The sequence below is a fragment of the Labrus mixtus genome, unplaced genomic scaffold, assembly GCF_963584025.1.
Source record: "Labrus mixtus unplaced genomic scaffold, fLabMix1.1 SCAFFOLD_57, whole genome shotgun sequence".
Classification (NCBI taxonomy): Eukaryota; Metazoa; Chordata; class Actinopteri; order Labriformes; family Labridae; genus Labrus; species Labrus mixtus.
Window position 1 is genome coordinate 285,190 of NW_026870208.1, and position 5,078 is coordinate 290,267.

Here is a 5,078-nt window from a genome sequence, read left to right on the forward strand (position 1 = left end):
ACACTTTTATTTTTCCATTTTTAAAAAGCTTGTGAGGAACTTTCATTAAATGTTGATTTTGGCGCCCCCTGTGGACAAAGAGAAAACATCCTCACAAACGTGTCATTTTATAGATATTCTGGATTTGATTCTGTTTTTCTTGCTCTGTTGTTTAAACTCGTCTCTGCCTGACTTTGTATAATCGGCGTGCTGTTGTCATGCACTTGAAGCCGCTCGGTGTTGATTTGATTAAAACGGTCATTATGAAAACTCGGCTGGAGCTCATGTTCTCTAAACAAATCCTCTCTGGAAACGCCGTCAGACACGATGAATAATGAAATGGTTTTGATTTCAGACGGAGGATGAACTCTGTTCTCCTGATATTTATCTGCTGTGTCATAAGAACGGAGCAGCGTGGATCTTTGAGCGTAAAGATTCTGTTTGTGAGAGAGATAGTCAACACAAAGAAACAAAGAATTGATGACATGTTTGTCTTCATCATGACCCCCCAGCCTCCCCATCCTGACCCCCCAGCCTCCCCGTCCTGACCCCCCAGCCTCCCCGTCCTGACCCCCCAGCCTCCCCATCCTGACCCCCCAGCCTCCCCGTCCTGACCCCCCAGCCTCCCCATCCTGACCCCCCAGCCTCCCCATCATGACCCCCCGGCCTCCCCGTCTTGACCCCCCCGGCCTCCAAAGTCTGGCTCTTATAAAAAGGTACCCATCTAAACACTCTCTCTCTTTCAATAATGACCTGTCCTACAGAGCGCCCCCTACAGGCCAGGTGATTTGCAGCGTCTTCTGAATGTGAGTTGTTGACTTTGTTTGGTTCATGTACTGCAGCACGTTTCATGTTTGTTTCAGTCATGTTTGTTTTGTTTGATGGTGAAAGATCGTATTCAAATAAATAACGCTGTGAATATTCAGAAGAAGAAGAAGAAGCATGGCGTGTCAGAAATTAATCCTTTTATCATCAATTTAAGAGAAACAATATAAGAAATAACCAGAGTCAATCTTCAACTAAGAAGAAGAAAACAGCTTTGATAAGAACTGTTACTATCTCATTCCAGCAGGTGGCGGTAATGCCCGTATGAGCTGCTTTAACCTCAAAGTAAGAGAAGAAGAATTCCCGCCCACAATCTGCAGGAAAATAGAGACAAAGAAGAAGAAATCTCCGTTAGAGTGTCTCCTCTTTAACTCAGTGGAAAGAGTTCAAACATTAACTTCACTGACAGTAAAGAAACTACCGAGCAAACACCGGAATAATGACGCTTTAACGGAGCGTCATGACGTCACCGGAAGGAACATAACTGATGACACGGTGAGTTACTGTACCGAGAGCTAGTTTAGCTTAGCATCACCTCTCAGGCTGTGGTTCACTCCGACAGATGAGCAGGTTAATCAAGTGGGCTGTGAAGACCCTTAAAGGGGACATATGATGAAGAATCCACTTTGTGTTTCTGAACATATATTTGTGTAACCTGAGAGTCTACTGACCCACAACATGTGAAATAAACCATCCAGTCCTTTGTTTGTGGTCTGCATAAGTCTTACAACACAGAAGCTCTGTTTCTAATGTGCTCTCCTTGTGATGTCACAGTGGGATTCTGGTATAAATAAATCCCCACTCCACCTAGAGGAGGGCGATATGGGAAAAATATCATATCATGATTTTCTTCATTCTGATCTTAAGTTAAGATAAGTTAACTGTTGATCACGCCGTGATATCAGAACAGTTACATGTAACCTGGATGGAGTTGTTTTTGTGGACTACTTTTAAGTTTTGTTTTCACCGCGGCGGAGCAAAGGAGAGGGAGACGCGTCTGTGTCGGAGCGTAAACTGCAGCATGAGAGAATAAACAGTCCGGTTCTACGATCTCTCTGCTTTGTCAGATCGTCAGCACGTTAAAATGCTTCACGATCTAAGATGGTTATATCGCACACCACTAACAGAGCCACTGTGGGCTGTCTCTTTGATTTCCTTGTTTTGTTAGGCTGAAACAATAACCTGTAGTGCTCCGTCTGTCTTCCACAGACGAAGCCCAATCTGAGTCACTGAATGCAATCAGGTTCAGATCTTCCTCGCTTTTCTTAAAACACAGTTCATAGTCATTTGTGCCTTTGAGGTACCTGAACACATGCTCAGCAGCCACCAAGTCTTCTGCTTTTGGATTTGTTTGAGATAGTTTACTAACTGGTGCATGTCATGGCATAAATCAAACTGCCCACAATCTCACCATACTCTTTGGGATTAACAATCTCATTTTTGACATCTTCCAGTTGTTTTTGTTCACTTGGTGTATACCTTGGTTTACATTCTGACATTCCAAACCTTTCTAGCATCTTTTCGATGTAATGTTTCTGGTTCATTTTGATTTCTCCTTTCTTTTGCTCAAACTGTATGCCAAGGAAATATGATATTTCCCCCAAGTCTTTCATGTTGAATTTTGATTTCATAGTATCTTTGAATCTGTTCAACAGATCATTATCACTGGCTGCAATGATGAAGTCATCCACCCATATGATGACAAGAATGGTACCTGTACCTTCTGTCTGTTGTTTATAAACACAGTGATCATTTGGATTTCTTACAAACCCATTTTGCTCTAGATAATCATTTAGTACCAATTTCTCCCAGATTGTTTCAGGCCATAAAGAGATTTCTTTAGTTTGTATACTAGTTTTTCTTCAGTCCCTGATGTTACTCTGAAACCTTCTGGTTGTTCCAAGAAGAGTTCTTCCTGTATTGGGGCATGCAAATATGCCGTCTTAACATCCATCTGATGTATGATGAGGTCATTTTGAACCACTATCTGTATCAGCGCTCGAACTGCTGTAATGTTTGCTGTTTCATGATAGTCTATTCCTTCTGTCTGACTGTATCCTTTCTCTACATATCTAGCTTTAAATATTTTTCCATTCTCTGCATGTTCTTTGAGGGCATACCCATTTTCCTCCTACTGTATTTCTACCTTTAGGTAATGATGTCAGTTCAAATGTGTCGTTTTCTTTAAGTGAGTTGATCTCTTCTGTCATGGCGTGCTTCCATCGAAGCGCCTCTGGTGACTTCAGGGCTTCACTATAAGTTTGTGGAACTCCACATACTGCCCTGTAACAATAATCATCATCTTTACAGTTTGAAGTGTCATCTTCTCTCCTTGGATAGCCTTTGTTTTTCCTCCTCATCTGTATTCTCTTTAAGTTCTGATACTTCTGTATCATCTGTTTCTGCATGCTCCTTATTTTCATGTAATACCTGATTTTCTGTGCTATCTTCGTCCTGGGGCACATCAACATTGTTTTCACTGTCAGACTTTCTGTGTTCATATGTCTGTATTTCTGAGTCACATTTGTTTGTTTGTGTCTGTTGTTCAACACTGTTCTGTGTTTCTGTACCTTTTCCATTTCTGGGTTGTAAACCAGGTAAGCTGGACTGTTCTTACTGTATCCCACAGAGACGTGAAGCCAATAGCGATCTCTCTCTCTCTCTCTCTCTCTCTCTCTCTCTCTCATAGTAGGGGAGCGATATTTATACAGAATTTCACAGAGCATCATAAGGACTTCATTTCCTGTTTTTGGGACTTAGGACAGCACTCTCCCAGACAGCTGAGGTGTCTGATATATGGGACAAAAGTCAGTGCTGCTCCTTCTTACAATGTGTGAGACAACATCTGGAAAGTGTTTGTATCTGAGACCGGTATAGGGCCCCCCAAAGTGGAATGTATGCATTGGGGCCCTGTGTTGGAGGATTACCAAATATGGAAGTTGTATGGAGGGCTACTGTTCTGGGTCCCAAAAAGGAAACAGATGTGGTTCTGTGAAATTCTGTATTTAAATTTTAAACTTTACCCGGAGTTTCTCCGGCCAGACCCCTATTATATTATCCACAGAATATCTGAGTGAGCTGATGTCTGAACGCGGCCGAATATACTCCGGAGATTTTCAATTTCATCCAATAGAAAGAGAATGACATTTATATACAGTGACTGTCTAAAGTGTCTGCCCGCGACCTCTACGATCTCCGTGTACGTAATTAAACGTCTGCATTCTGTTTTCTGTTGGTCAGTATTGTTGAAGAAATGACTAAGACTTGACTCCACACAATAAGACTCAGTTGACTCAGATGGCTTACGTTGATGAAAGTTTAAACATCAGATGAATACTCCTGAGGAGACATGATTCAACATCACACTTCTGTACTCGTGTGTTGCTCAATCACATCTGCAGAACTTCTCGAAAGGCATGGCATATATCCTAAAAGATATTATCATTATCAGGGTCACATTGACCCACCTAGACTAAACTGTGACGTCTATAACACTGAAGCAGACAATAAGTCTACCAAACATCCAGCAGATATCAGGAAGAACAGTTGACACTCTCCAAGCTGTACTTGGTGTTTTAATAACAACTGAACTCTGTCAGGTCTGACTGACATTAGAGAACAGTGAATAAACACAATGACATCTGTACATTAGAATCTAAATAACTACAGAAATTCCACCACACTTTGGAGGACGGATGAACAAGTTATAATCACAGCCCTAGGATTATCTGCCTAACATTCATTTCTAGAATAATTAGATTCAAGAATAACCCCTGGTATAAGACTCTAGATTACCCCCCGGAGAGGGAATAGCTGTAACCTCTCCCCGTTAGGATGTTAGGTGTGTATGAGGTGTGTAGTAAAAGTCAGTAGAAGTGTGCCGTGGTGTGACTGCTCAAGCTTACCTTCCGAGGTTCATGGGGTCCTTAAGGGAGACTCCGGTCTTTGTGGTGTGAATAATTTCAGTCAGAGAAATGGTTTCAAAAAGTTTCCAAAAATGTATTTAAAAAACTTCAAATGATATTCCAAATGCAAATACAAAGGAGTAAAAGTAAAAATATAAAAATGTAAAAAGAAAAGCAAAACACAAAGACCAAAGTCTAAACCCAAGAGTGTAGATACGCAGAAACGCTATACGCCTATGAGCTTGTATGTGGTTTTGCTCAATGTGTGGCACACTTATCCTGACCTCACAGGTGCATAGACACAGCGGGTGCGTGTAAGTTTAACAGGAAATATAAAAGCAAAAAAAAAAAAAAGAGTTATGACTATAT

The 5,078-nt window shown here is 41.4% G+C and overlaps 1 protein-coding gene across 1 annotated transcript in view; it reads left to right on the forward strand.

The window, feature by feature from the left end:
• The first annotated feature begins 1,270 nt into the window (after positions 1-1,270).
• Positions 1,271-5,078, forward strand: part of trim33l (tripartite motif containing 33, like) — a 26,336-nt gene continuing 22,528 nt past the window's right edge. The window contains exon 1 of the mRNA XM_061033905.1: positions 1,271-1,299. The gene's annotated coding sequence lies outside the window, so the exon portion shown is untranslated. The remainder of the gene's footprint in view (positions 1,300-5,078) is intronic.